The sequence below is a fragment of the Vanacampus margaritifer genome, chromosome 6, assembly GCF_051991255.1.
Source record: "Vanacampus margaritifer isolate UIUO_Vmar chromosome 6, RoL_Vmar_1.0, whole genome shotgun sequence".
Lineage (NCBI taxonomy): Eukaryota > Metazoa > Chordata > Actinopteri > Syngnathiformes > Syngnathidae > Vanacampus > Vanacampus margaritifer.
This window is the reverse complement of record NC_135437.1, coordinates 18362984-18378100: the sequence shown is the minus strand read 5'-3', so window position 1 is coordinate 18378100 and position 15117 is coordinate 18362984. Positions and strand designations below refer to the sequence as shown.

The 15117-nt window shown below is 39.9% G+C and overlaps 1 protein-coding gene across 2 annotated transcripts in view; it reads right to left on the bottom strand.

The window, feature by feature from the left end:
• The window catches only part of roraa (RAR-related orphan receptor A, paralog a), a 266868-nt gene that overhangs the window by 23300 nt on the left and 228451 nt on the right, over window positions 1-15117 (bottom strand). The gene's annotated exons all lie outside the window — the stretch shown is intronic.

The following is a 15117-nucleotide window of genomic DNA, read 5'->3' as shown; positions in this document are numbered from 1 at the left end:
TTCCTGGGTGGAGTTTGCATGTTCTCCCCGTGCTTGCGTGGGTTTTCACCGGGTACTCCGGTTTCCTCCCACATTCCAAAAACATGCATGGCAGGTTAATTGAACTCTCCAAATTGTCCCTAGGTCTGAATGTGAGTGTGGTTGTTCGTCTCTGTGTGCCCTGCGATTGGCTGGCAACCAGTTCAGGGTGTACCCCGCCTACTGCCCGAAGCCAGCTGGGATAGGCTCCAGCACCCCCGCGACCCTAGTGAGGAAAAGCGGCCAAGAAAATGGATGGATGGATGGATGGGAGGAAGCTGAAGTACGCGGAGTAACACACACAAGCAAGAAAGAACCAAAATGAGCCAAAAGGCTGTTGTTGTATTGCACCTCACCATGTCACGCAAACACATACATTATGACCCTGGCTGTTCCAGAGTAGCGAGTTCCAAATTTGTGGTTTCACAATTTTGCAATTTTTGTAATTCCATTGTTGACCACTAGATGGTGGTAACCAATGTTTAAAAATATTTTTTTTGCACTGTGAATTTGAAAGAAGAAGAATGAAAACAGGAAGTATTAAAAGATCAGCCTCGTTTTTGCTGACAATTATTCAATGTCAAATTTTTTTCAGTCCTGCTTTTTATTCCTGCAGAAAGCTTTGGGTGTAGCTTATTTTTATAATGTACATCTTTGGACATGATTGATGTACTCCTAACTAGAGATAGACCGATTTTTTCAGGGCTGATACCTATACGATTGTCATTTGGAACCGATACTCATTTTTCACTAAAAGGGAAAATATTGGCATTAAAAATGTAAATAACTCAAACTCTCGCTTTTATTTATTATGTATTTTTAAGCATATGTTTATTAAACAATGTTTAGGGTTTGTAAAATATTAGAGTAAAAAAATAATAATCTTAATCAATTGACATCTTTGTTTTGAAACAAAAAGTTCAGGGATCTTCCAGAGACAGTAGCATGTCTTCAAAATTGAAATAAAAACGGAAAACTAAAAGTAAATAGCTACCTATTGTTTGCTACAGTAAATAAAGTTTTTTTTTTATTTCAAAATATCTGAAGTTTTAAAATTGTACTTAGTTTCAATTTCAATTCCCCCCACCCCCCGAACACTTTTTTTCCAATGGACTGGTTATCGGCCGTATGATTCTTCACAACGGCCAATGCCGATATTCGTCAAAATGCTGAATATCGGCCCAGCCGATAATCGGTCTATCCCTACTCCTAACCGTGAAGGACAAAAGCGCTACTGTATTCATCACAGGAAAGCACAACATTGCGACTGAACTCTTCCTACAGCTAGCGGTGCTGCGATCCCGCCCTCTCCCTTCAAACTACCGCCTCCTCGTCTCCCAGCAGAGATCTCCATCTCACAGCCCCTCCCCCAACATCTCCCGCATCTTAGCCCCGGCGTCCCGACAAAATCCGCTATCTGATCTAAATCGAGGAAACATCACCTCGGGATGTTTTCTCACGATGTAATGGCCTCTTCTTAGCAGCCAATCCAAACGCTAGGAAGTGGCGCACCAATTAAGGGGGAATATGATGATTTTGTCTTAATAAGATGCAATAAAAAAATGATAATTAAGAAGCAGTGCTCCGTCGGCGATGTCGTAGCGTTACATCAGCCTCTTCCCTCCAGCCATGCCTAACGCTCCATATGACGAAGCCCCGTGTCTACGCCAAGCTCCTTATAGCCCTGGCGCACCTTAACAAGCAAATCTCTTGATGCCGATTTGATCACTTCACTTTTGCTAGGGTTCAATCCACAGATCCCGGGCCCATTTGAACCAGCCGCCCAGGAGCCTGCAGTGCGTCATGTGGATAATGTCCTTGTCCCCGAGGCCCACCCGGGAGAAACCCTTAACACTGAGCCTCTAATCCACTAACTAATAGCCACGCTCTATTCATTCGCCATTCTGTGTCTGTTCTCCTCGCACTGCTGGAGTCAACAAGACCGGCCGTGTTTACATGGAATTAGCCTACATTTTAGCAAAAAATGAACAAAAGCAAGTGGTGGATGGTGCACAATTAACCCTCCTCCAGACAACACGTCCTGCCATTTGTGATTCGCGCACACAATGCCGGGCGATGCACCTCGCCGGTGCAGATTATTGTGAAATCCAGGCAGGGGGGCGGGCTTTGAAACCCAATCTGAGAGGGTTAATTCATAATTAATCTTTCCCTCATAGTGAACGGTCGCTCGTTATGGCAAATGGGCCTGTCGCCGTGTGGGTGCGCTCCATTGTTTGTTTCTGTGTTCTCCCGGCATGAGCATTCGCGGTGCAGTGTGTTTCGACTCCTTTAGCATTTTCAGCCTCATTACTTACATAATTTGTTCTGACATGCACTCACAACAAGTGAAGCGTGCTGTAATTATGACTAGCTGTGGTTGTGGCCAGAGGAAGGGTGCAGTGGCAGCCCCCTGCCAGTGGGTGGCAGTGCGGGGCCGCGGCTCGGCCTAAGCCAGGCTTCCGCCCACCCGATCCGGCCCACGGGCTTTTGGCTCTGAGCTCCAGCCTGCGATAGCTCCAGGCTTAGGCTGCTGCTAGCTCGCCCTCCCCGGCCCCCGCCCCCCGCCCCCACGCAACCGGATGCCTTCATCTCTCCGCGAGAAGCCGAGCTGGCCGGGGAGCGCTCGCTCGGGCCTGACGCCGTGCCACATCAGGTGAAAGCGGTGGGAGTAGACGGGACACGCCGGTGCCAAGCCGGGCGGGGTGCGCGCACACACAAAAGCAAACCTCACAAACAAAAGCGCTATCTGCGGCGGGAAGGCCCTCGGTGGGTGCGCACATCCTCGCCGGTTAACACCCTCTCACTCCGCCGCTGCATAAGCTGCTGGATGTGGAGAGCACTCAAGAGTAAAAAAGGTTTGTCTCTGGACCAGCTGAGGGAGGCTGTGTGCTTCCTTGTCTGAACATTTAGTTATTTCCACACTGGGATAAGCTGCTTTCCAAAAGAGGTGCAGGGAGAATAAAAGGAGAATACGATTTGAAATCAAACACACCATGAAGGCACACTCGCAACCACAATGCAGGGGGAAAAAATGTCGCGTGAATTGATTGGACTACATTGGACTCGTAATTTGTCATATCGAAAACATGTTGCGCAAAATCTGACAATTTTGTTAATTGTGTGGAATCGACCGATAAGTGTTTTTGAAGAAATAGAGCCGAATTTAAGTGCACTACTTGGATTAACGAGTAAAGAACAGTTAATTGATTGATTGATTGATTAATTCCATTAAATATATTTAATATATATATATATATATATATATATATATATTTAATATAAATATATTTAAATATATTTGGTCGATGCTGAATTTCACTTTCCTTTCTTTTCTTTGGTCCTTCCTCGGGTCTCCTGACGGCCTCACGACTCTGGCTGGAAGTGTCCGGTTTAGGTGAACGGTATGGGATTTTTTTATAGGTTTTAGGTGAACTAATGAATACACACACTCGCACGCACACACATGCACATACTCATCCGCATACAAAAAATAATAATAATTATATATATATATATATATATATATATATATATATATATATATATATATGTTGATGATGACATGTCAAATCGTTAAAATTACCGAATGAACAATACTGAGCTCTCGGGAAAAATAAATAAATAAATAAATATATATATATTAAAAAAAAAAAAAACTCTTCTAGTCAATTCTAGAATTGGAGTCAAGTGTTTGTTAGTAGCTCTCAGGTACACTGTAATGCATTTGATTTGACCACAACCTACCAAGTGAAACCGTATTTACCAATATTTTTTTTTTACCAATGGCTCATTCGCATACTTGGCTGTTTCATTTAGTTCACTGCCAGTCATCATTGGCATTATCATTTGGTTTTGGAGTCGATCTGCACTCTAGTGGAGGCCCTTCTGGTCCCTCACTTTTATGGTTGTGGAGGTCTGGTATTGGCGCAGATACTTTGACAACACTTTTAGGCGACTGCAATTCATAAAGATAAGTGACGGTGTGATGAAGTTGTATTTTATAACTTGTGGTATTCTCAAGAAGCGGTCTTGTATCTTTTTAAATTTTATTTTACATTTTATATTTAGTCAATACAGAGAGAGTTACGACACACTCGACCTACAACGTTTCGACTCTACGACAGTCCGCCATTTTGTGCTTCCCCCGCCATTTTGTCCCCAGTATGTCTGCTTAGCTAATACTAGTGCTCGTTTGTGAGTATCTTTGGCTTTTCCATTTGCCTCTAAGCAGTAATAAAAAAAAATATTTTATGTATTTCTTTATACAAGTATTTTGATGTAAATTTCAACTTTAACGGTGAAATCAGACTTACACGGAAATTCGGGTTCCATCGCCAGCGTAGGAACGGAATTCATTTGTAACTCGAGTAACTTCTTCTTCATCTTCGTCTTTTATTTTTATTTTACATTTCATTTTTAGTCAATACAGAGAGAGTTTCAACACACTCGACCTACAACGACTCTACGACAGTCCGCCATTTTGTCCTTCCCCCGCCATTTTGTCCCCAGTATTTCTGCTAAGCTAATACTAGTGCTCATTTGTGAGTATATTTGGCTTTTCCATCCACCTCGAAGCAGTAATTAATTTTTTTATTTTATATATTTCTTTATTCAAGTATTTTGATGTAAATTTCAACTTTAACGGTAAAACTTTAAATCCGACTTACACGGAAATTCGGGTTCCATCGCCAGCGTAGGAACGGAACTCATTTGTAACTCGAGGAAGTTCTTCTTCATCTTTGTCTTTTATCTAATGTATGCACTCCTTTTACTAGTGCCCCCTAGTGTTTAGACGGAGACACTAGGCTACAGTCGGATTTTAAAAATGTCAGTAATGACAAGCTGTTATTTTAAACTTTGAGGGTAACTTATGCCATGTTTGAGAATTTTTGGATTGAACAATATTTGGATTAGAATAAAACACATTTTCATCATCACTGCAAGACTTAAGAGGCATTATCAAGCATCAACATTCAGTATTGGCAAGCACTCAAATGTGAGTACTCAACACATCTGTGGTTAACCTCTGACTGTGCAAGCCGTCCTGTTCGGCTACATTAAAAAGGACTTGAGTCCAATCCACATAGCGGTCAGTCAGTCGGACACCAAAAAAAAAAAGGCCAGCGCTCATAAGCACTCCTCGTCAGACAGTCAATATCTATTGACAGGAGTCGCTGTGTTAAGTGCCTTGCAGTGTGAGACAGGCTGCTGCTGGCGGGTTTGAGCTTGACCAGCGCAGTGCCACGGATCCCATTCAACACGCCTCCCCGCCATCCAGCCGGCCGGCCCCCGCCCGCTCTGTTTACGACATCAAAGCTCGGCGCGGTTTGACGGGCTAAAGCCCATCGCAGCAGTCCGCCGCTCCTCACAGAACTGCGAGACGGCCTCCGCGAGCCGACCACTTCAAAGATACCTGCTGAGATGCCCAAATTATGTGTAATTCACACTGTGACGCAATTGACCAGGACAGGACGAGTGATCGGAATTCTTGTATGAGGGCAAGGATGAATTACACACTAATGCGTTTCAACATATTTGCAAATGCATTTAAACTGGCGTGTCAGGCGATTTTTTAATCGTGATTAATCGCATGACTAGAACTCACGATTAATCGCAACATTTAACATCTGTTCTAAATGTACATGTATGTATAATCAAAAATATTTTTCTAAGTTTTGATATTCTTGTTAATATAAAAGTGGGAAAATTTTAAACTAAGAAAAAATGGCTGCATACTTTAGTCATTGATGCACTAATTTCATAATAATTCATAAAATTTAGTTAAAATTAAAAAGATGTATTGTAAAAAAAACGAGTGTGGTATTTGTTTGTGTTGAGGTCAATTTTCTGCCACTAGATGGTATCATTGCATTTGTAAGACATTGATGCCAGCTCAGTGCATTTTTCAAACCTTTAACAGGAAGTAACTTGTGAAATTCTGCACATTTTTAAAATTGGAAAATGTAACATGACCTTATTCTCCACAAATATATGCATTATTATGAAATTTATTACTGCTAAAATTTGACATGGACGAGTCTTCTGCGTTGCGACTGAAATTGCCACAGTACAGGCTTTCCAAGTAAGGGGCAGTAATTAATCGCGCGTTAAAATAATTAGTGGCGTTACCGGAACTTTAAACTAACTCAAAATGAACGCACTCATTTTGACACCCCTAATTTCAGCGTATTGAAATATATTTGAACATATTTGCCAGTCAAAAACGTTTACTCCACATTGGCAGTTCCTCGTTTCTGTACAATCGCAATATTAAGGGGTAAAAAAATTGCAATTCGATTATTATTTTTTTATCGTTCAGTCCTACTAATTACAGCCTATGGCGGTGACGCCTTCTTTGTGTGGTTGAGCAGTTCAAGGACAGCGATTCAGCACGCTCGCCGCTTCCTCTGAGGAGCATGACACGTCACTCAAGGCGCATGTACAAAAAGGCCAGCGTGGCTTCTGCATGTTCACCCGGTGACCTTCACTGTCTTCTCCGGAGCCCTGAGATCTGCCCGCCGCTAAAAGTACACGCCATTATCAAAGGGCGGCAGAGTGACATTTGATTGCTAACACCCACAACAATTTGCCAAACGCGCACTCACAGCTTAGAGGGGGCCTGTCAAGTTCATTTTCGAACCGACGTTGCATAGACAGACACTGTAGGACGGAATATTCCCTTCCAGTGCCCTGCAGGCACATTAATGCTTTATTTACAGATGTACAGTGACATCATGGAAAATGCAAAGATGAGAAATATGTTGAAACGGTGGTGAAATGGTGAAGTCATTTCCACGCCAATTAATGCGCATACACTATAAAATTAGAGTGCCTTCTATAAAATAAAATAGTTGATCCTTCAAAGTCAAACTCAGTTGCGTGACGCTGGTCGACTTTCAGCGTGTTCTAAATCCAAAACACATTTTCAAATGGGATGGATTTATGATTAAAATATTGGAGTTAAGGGCAGCATGGTCAGGTAGTGTTAAGCATGTCTGAGGTTCGAGTTTGAGTTAGACTTTACTTCTCTACTAGGGCATGTGACATCACGAAACAGTTTTTCTTCTTATTATTGTTTTTGTACTAAAATAAAATGTAATTGCACATCCGCTACAGTAGGTGGCAGTAATGCTGTCAGAACGCATGGAGTGCGCAAAATATTTTCTTTTTCCTTTGGGGGGGGGGGGGGGGGGGGGTAACAAAAAAAAATTGAATAATTGAGAAGCACTGCTTTACACAGATTTGAATGGTTGGATCGGATCATCAGATATTTCGTATTTTATGCATGATTGGTCGCAATGTAATTTGCAGATTGATCAATGACATCATTGAACAGATCCGCAAAATAAGATAATACAGCAAATGCTGTTGACAAGTTATTTCCCATGTAATAAGCAATGTTTTCCTATATTTTGATTTCTTTATTTACTTACAAAAAGGGTGCAATGTGAAAATTCTCCAGGCATTTCTAAAGCATCTCATTAGATTGGGTGCACCTAACGTTGTGGCCGGTGAGGAAAATATCAGCAGAAACTCTACCAACTGAATGCTGGTACTGGTGACGTTGAAGGATTAAGATTATCCCTAACGTTCCAGCCCCGTGCTCAGGCCACTGTCATAATGCTGAGAGCTTAACCCATTCCCCGATTGGACCATTAAATCATTTTCCCGCCTGAGGATTCATGTTTAAACAATAAAGGTTGAAGGCTTTATACTCTTATACTGTCAGTGTCACCTTCCTTTTCTCTCATTGGCTCACTGTCAAAACACCTTTTTGAATCATAGCACGTCTGAGAGACCTTTGCCCCATTCTCAGTGTGTGTGTGTGTGTGTGTGCGTGACATCTGTCAATGACAGCGTGACGCAAGCCAGCGAGCTCATGTTAGAGATTATGTAAGGAAGCGGACTGGGCACGGCACTATGAGCAGATTAACAATTCTTCTTTCATCACACAAACTGTGTTAATACATTCTCCTCCTTTTATATTTTGCAACCGCACCACAAAAAAGATCCCAAGACAAAAAGATGATTGAAATAAATAAAAACACAGAGCATTTGGTCTGCTCACAGAAACCGGGAGGAAGGGGGGGGGTTGTAGTTTGGCTAGTTTTCAGCTAGTTTAGTTTGGCTAGTTTTTAGCTAGTTTAGTTTAGCTAGTTTAGTTTGGTTAATTTTTGCTAGTTTAGATTAGCTAGTTTTTAACTAGCTAGCTAGTATAGTCTAGTTTTGGGTTGTAGTTTGGCTAGTTTTCAGCTAGTTTAGTTTGGTTGGTTTTTAGCTAGTTTAGTTTGGTTAATTTTTGCTAGTTTAGTTTGTCTAGTTTTTTTTTTAGCTAGTTTGAATTACAAAGTTTTTAGCTAGCTAGCATAGTCTAGTTTTAGCGAGTTTAGTTTATATAGTTTTTAGCTATCTAGTACAGTTTGGCTAATTTTAGCTGCTTTATATAGTTTTTAACTAGCTAGCTAGTATAGTTTTAGCTAGTTAAGTTTATATAGGTTTTAGCTATCTAGCTAGCTAGCTAGCTGATCACGATTTTTCCCTTCCCTGCAATTATTTTTTTCAAGGTACACTTCCCATGTATTCTTCTTTAACAAACACAAGCAATAAATTAATCTGTATTGGAAAATGGATGGACAAAAACTGATATCAGATTTATTATCATTATATTATTTTTAGTTATTTTAGCTAAGCACATATCTTCATGCCCAGCAGAATTTGTATTATTTTTGTTGCCGTGGGATGTTGCGCGATAAAAGAATTTATGATTTATTTCCATTTATACATCAGAACAAAGGTTACGTGAATGTCAGCGGCAAAGGACACGGGCGGCACGCAACGCAGGCATAACGTATGCGTTATTTGTTTATGGATCGGAGGCATATTTACAACAGAGCTGCTGGAATGGCATTTGCTGCTTTGGAGCACAAAGGAAAGCAAACAGCACAGCCGGCAAATTTACCTGCAGCCCAGAACTTCAACATGCCTCCACGGCGCTGTCATCCAAAATATTCCGACCACAGGGGATTAGAGGAAGCAGAGATATAATTGACACATTCGCCGTGCATGCGCCATCCTGTTAATTCCCTCCAATCACGTCGCTGTGATTACTCGCCACGCTGCGGACATGTTTTATATGACGCTTCCCTTCATAGCGGCGCATGCAGTGGCTTTGCTTCAACTCAAAGTCTGGGCCGTTGTTGCCCTGGGCTGCTTTTTGGATGAACCCATGCGTGCATCGCTGTCTGTTTGTTTGTGTGTGAGGCCTATTAATATTTCAACACTGCCCAGTGCCAGATGCCTGTACAACAAAGCAGCGCTTCCCTCCGCATGTCTCCCTCTGTATTTACTTGAGTGTTTTATTGAAGAGCACTCCGATATCCTCAACAAGGGGCCAAAAGGCGTAAGAGGCAAGGGGAGGAATATGGATCCCGAGCCACCGTTCATTTACATGTCGACGTGGCAAAGATTGAGGAGGTTCCTGACTGGGACTTTGCACGCCTGCGCTCTAAGGGAGGACGACAGAAAAAGGGTTTACTGACGTATAAGCGCGATGAAGGGTGGCATGTGCGAGACACTTCTCTCGCCTCCCTTGCCCGTCCATCATTTCTCAGATACCTCAACTGGGCAATTATGAAGAAAACAATACGTCAATGATAGACGCCCATTTTGTTGACGATTAACAAATGACGGGAAACTTCGAAAAATTGATGGACTAAGCATTGCCGGAAGTGAAGAGGAAATACTGACGAATTGACGGAAGGAAGGAACCGTGTCCTGACTATCAATCAATGTGCGACAACTACTTTGCTTGATATTGAGAAAACAATTATTAAACACAATTATTCATTGATTTAATAACTACACCTTTATTCAACTACGAAAACTCAACTTTAAATATGACTTTAAAAAAACAAAGTACAAAGTAAGAAGTAAAATAATTAAGGCTGCAACAAACATTAACCGATAATGAATTGGATAATCAATTAGTTATCGATGAATCGATGCACCTCTAAAAATAATAGTAATAATAACAATAACTAAAAATAAATACCTGTTGTTCCTGCAGTGTACACATTGGCCTCATGGGGGCAGTGTGATGCATGGAGATATACACTTCCATAAAGATTTAAAAAAAAAAAAAAAAAAAAAAGAGTACAGTAGAAGAAGAAAGGCATGACTGAATTTCATTACAGATTAGGAAGAATATATTCTTGTGAGTATTGTTATTTTTGTGTCTTTTTGTGTTACTACATATAGCAGAATATTCGTTATATAAGTAATTCCTTCCCGTGAGTTGTATTGCTAATTCTTGCTAGCCTGTCAATAGGGTTAACATGACATTTTTTAAGAGAAGTTATGTGTTCAGCCGGACTCTACACGCTTCTCATCCACGACGCCACTGAGGGTTCACCCGTGCACCGGGTGCCCGAGGACAACCCCCCCCCCCGTGTTTGTGTGTGCCAGCAGTGAGAGAAACTCACGCTGTTTGCGCTGAAAGCACAACGCCATGTGTCGACAGCATTCTCAAAGCCCCGAGTTAGTCAGAGAGCGCCACAAGAGCTGACTCAAATAAATATGGAGCAAATATTTACACAGGCGGCACGGTGGGGTGGTGGTTCGTACATCTGCCTCGCAGTTTAAGGTTCAGGGATCAAATCTCAGCTTTAGTCTTCCTGTGTGGATTTTGGACGTTCTCCCTCGTTTCGTGTGTGCTATTATTGCCCTTCCATAAACATTCCAAAATATATTATGAATATTAGCCTCGCGGTTTGCTACTTAGCGTCTTGTGTTTTTTTAGATGGAAAAAAGAAGACATGAGGAAAGAGGGAGGGTAAAAAAATAATAAATCTGGCCCAATCTATTGGTACGGGACAAATATACGAGGGCCACATATAAATATATATTTTTTTAGAGGGCGGGCGCAAAAAAAACCTCAGAAACTTACGAGAAATACACGTAGCGTAGCCATAGTCTAATGTGAGGATTTGTTAGTGGTTAATGGAACACTCTTTATTATATGAAAAGAAAAGATGGAGACAGATTTCTTCATAATTTAAACTTTACTCATCATACGGGATAGCTAGAGCGACAACACTTCCTGATCCCCTATCAGCTGACTAAACACTAACCAATCAGAAGCTAGCATACTTTAGGTAAATGCAAGTGAATGACGGAGAACAGCAGATTCGACAACTTAGCTACTTGTACAAAAAATTACCAAAATGTTTGAATGTGCATATAATAATTCTGGAAAGATTAATGTACAAGTAAAAATTTTTGGGAACAAATTAACTTAAATGCTTGATCCGCAAAGCGAGGCGTCTTTGTCGCTGGCAGTACCCAACGCTTCAAAGTGCGAATGCTTAACAAGGTTAAAGCCATTTGAAAACCCGACCGACCAAATACATTGACACAAACATCCGACTAGTACGCTACGTTTATTTTTCGCGCAAATCTGACACTTTATAAAGTCGCAGATTTGTCCCTTTATAAATTTGCGTTTGAGTTTTTTTTCTCGGAATACTGCCCCCACCCTCTAAAAAAATATATATTTATACGTGGCCCTAATATGCCCTCGTACAAATATAACAATATATGATTTGCTTCTTTTTTTGTAAGCATTTTAGCTATTTAGCAATTTAGCATACTGTATATACTTGCGGTGTTAGAAAAAAAAACGATTCGGCAATATATCGCGATATTACAGCGTGCGATTCTCAAATAGATTTTTAAACATCAATTTTTTTATGGAAATATTCAACAAAACATCTTACTTAGGGTTAGGATTCACACATTAAGCATGGAAGAATGTTCTATTAATGAAACATTAAGCCTTAATATTTTATTTCAGTGCTGTTCAAACATGAAACAGACTGCAACCTGAATTTCCAGATAAATAAATACATTTTCATACAAATCTTACAGTGTACATGTACAAGTTTATTTTTTCTAAATTTGAGTTAAAAAAAAAATCTCAATAATCAATTTATAGATTCATATCGGGATTAATCGGCATCGAATCGAATTGTGACCTATGAATCGTGATACAAATCGAATCGCCAGGTACTAAGCAATTCACACCCCTAATATATATATATATATATATATATATATATATATATATATATATATATATATATATATATATATATATATAAGACTCCGACTCACTGATGCTGAAGTCACACAGGAGCAAAGCGATTGACTGGCGCCTGCTGCCATTTGAATTTCTAACTTTCCCACCCACGTGGCGAACGCTTCACTCTGACCACTCGCACTATAAAGCGCCCGCCGCCGCAAAAACGCCATTTTGCCGCGAGACACCGAACACTCGTCGTCCCCCTTCCGGCTGGCTTCTTCCCCGAGGGGACAGCAGCCTGGCTCCTTTGCAAATGTACAGGAATATATAAATAATGAAGGCTTGAAAACATCCCGCGCAATTACATGCAGAAACCTTTACATAACAACAAAGAGCCTTGTAGTAGTTCACGGGGGAATTCTCCAGTGCCACGCTGAACAACTTGCTACTTGCTTCCCTCTCTAATTGCTGTATTAGTATGCATTTCTGGAAGACAAGCCAAACTCTGCTGTGGGCTTTTGAGCAGGATATTTCCAAAAAGAAAATCAAAACTTACATGCTATAATTTCCTGCATGGTCTCTTCTTTGCCCAAAGGGTGACGACGTGTATATGTGCTTTTATGTTTTGTTTTGTTTTTCATTCCAAAGTGCTTACTTGAGTGCCTCACTCACTTATAGTGGGTTGGGAGTGTGTGTGGAAAGGGGGGGGGGGGGGTCCTATCTCTTGCTGCTGCTGCTTGGGGTCAGTGGGTCTCGGGCACGTGGCCAGAACACACATGGCGGGCAGGCTGAATATTTCAGCTGACAGTAATTGTCCCTCTGCGGCCTCCTTAGGAAAACATGTTTGCCGGCCGCGTCATCGGCACGCTTGCCGTTTGCGCCGGCCGACGGGGGAAGCTCAGCGGACGTCATGTGAGCTTAAGGGCTGTGCAACTAATAGAAAATCAATGACTATTTCAATGATTACACTCCACGATAACAAAAGTGACATAATCATAATAATAAAAAAAAAGATTATTAATTGAAATTGTTTATTTCAATGTTACAACGTTTCAATGGCAATTTATAAGTACAGCAAGTAAATTCCAATGCACGATTGTTTATACAAGGAAACCATACTTGAATTTATACATTTGCACTTTTAAAAGAGAAAAAAAAAAGAAAGAAAAATAACTAATTTGATCAATTTTTGTTGTCCAAAATGAACTTGCATAATTAGTGTTTCAAAGAATTCTATTTTTCTTAATATTTTTTACAGTTTTTTTTTGGTATCAAAAAATATATGATCGTGTACATAATTGTGATTTCAATTATTACCTAAACAATCGTGATTAGTATATATATTTTTTTGTTACAAATGTCATAAGATTGTTTGATGGACCACTGATTTTCTACTTTTTTCTGTATTTTAGAGAAGGCTAAATACAACTACTCAACTTTAATAATAGAATGCTTTAATAAAACAATTGAAACAAAGTCTTGTATATAAATACAAATCGAGGTGTAAAAATTCATCAATAAATCAACAACTGATTGTAAAATTAATCAACAACTATTTTAGCAAGCGAGTAATTGTTTAACTTGAAATTGTCCACATTTTTCAATTTCAACCTCTCAGCAGGATTATCGTATTCTTTTTTTGCAAACATCTGCTTTGACTTTGGAAAACAATTGATTATGGGTAATTGAAGTTTTAAAAAATCCGGTTGGTGGGAACAACGTCAATCCCTCTCATGTGATAATGTTTACTTGCTGTTTAGTTGTTTTTTAATCACTGAACAGTGCAAAATAAACAACAATAATTGGTTAATGAACAGTAATCAGCAGGGAAATGGTTTTGTATTGTGATATGATATATATAATATAGTATTGAATGTGATTATTTGATTAATCAATAGCATAGTTGATTATAAAAATTATTGATAATGACAGACCTATAAAATACTACATTAACACCACATTAACCCGATGAAGCACTTATTTCCGAGCCAAGCTATTTTTTTTTTTGTGTGGAATCGCTCTCGTTCTTCTCGAAGGTCTTGAAGATTTTCATCAGTTGAAAGGGAGTGAGCGAGGACAGAGAAGATGAATATCTGATACACATGTGATGGAGACACATGAGCCTTGTTCTATTAGCTGTGATACGGAACCTGCTGCTCAAAGATCAGCAGCTGTGATAAAGCTGAAACCGGAAACGCTCAACCTTTCCGCATGCTGAAAGTAGCTGGAACGAAAGTTTCCTCAATCTCAGAATGAAGGCAAAACTAGAAACTCTGTCCAAGCCTGGATTAGCCACATACAATATGGCCGCCACATACGCACACCGCCTATGAAGACAAAACTAAAAACTCTGTCCAAACCTGACTGAGCCACATCCAACATGGCCACCACATACATATACAGACACACACTGCCATGTAGAGGTGGCGGCCATTTTGGATGTGACATGTGGCACTGAGAACAAGAGTCGATTGGCCCAAAGCAGAAGTACAACATCGCTTGAGATGCCAATCATAAACAAATACATTTGACTCATCAATAACTGCACACTGTTTATCCTGCTCATCTAAAAACAGATATATCAACTCATTCGCTATAAACGTATTTTAACTATTTCGATTAGTTTGACATTTTTCCCCCACTTTTGTTAACAAGAGTATGAAAACCTAGTCATTTTTTTAATAATCTTGTTTTTTTTTTAAAGAAAAAAAATTTTTTTGATTAAAATTTTTAATTGTAATTAATCGCATGACTTTAATAGTTAACTCACGATTAATCACAAATTTGATATCTGTTCTAAATGTACAATAAAAAAAATTCTAGGTTTTCATTCTCTTGTTAACAAAAGATGTTAAACTAATAGAAATAGTTCAAATGAATTTTTGACGTCTATAGCCGTCAATGGCAATAAAGAGTTAAGGATGGGCGAGTACCGATACAAGGTACCAAATCTGCCAAAATAATAATAAAAAATAAAAAAAAGATTATAAAAAAAAAATGAACATAAAAACTAATATTAA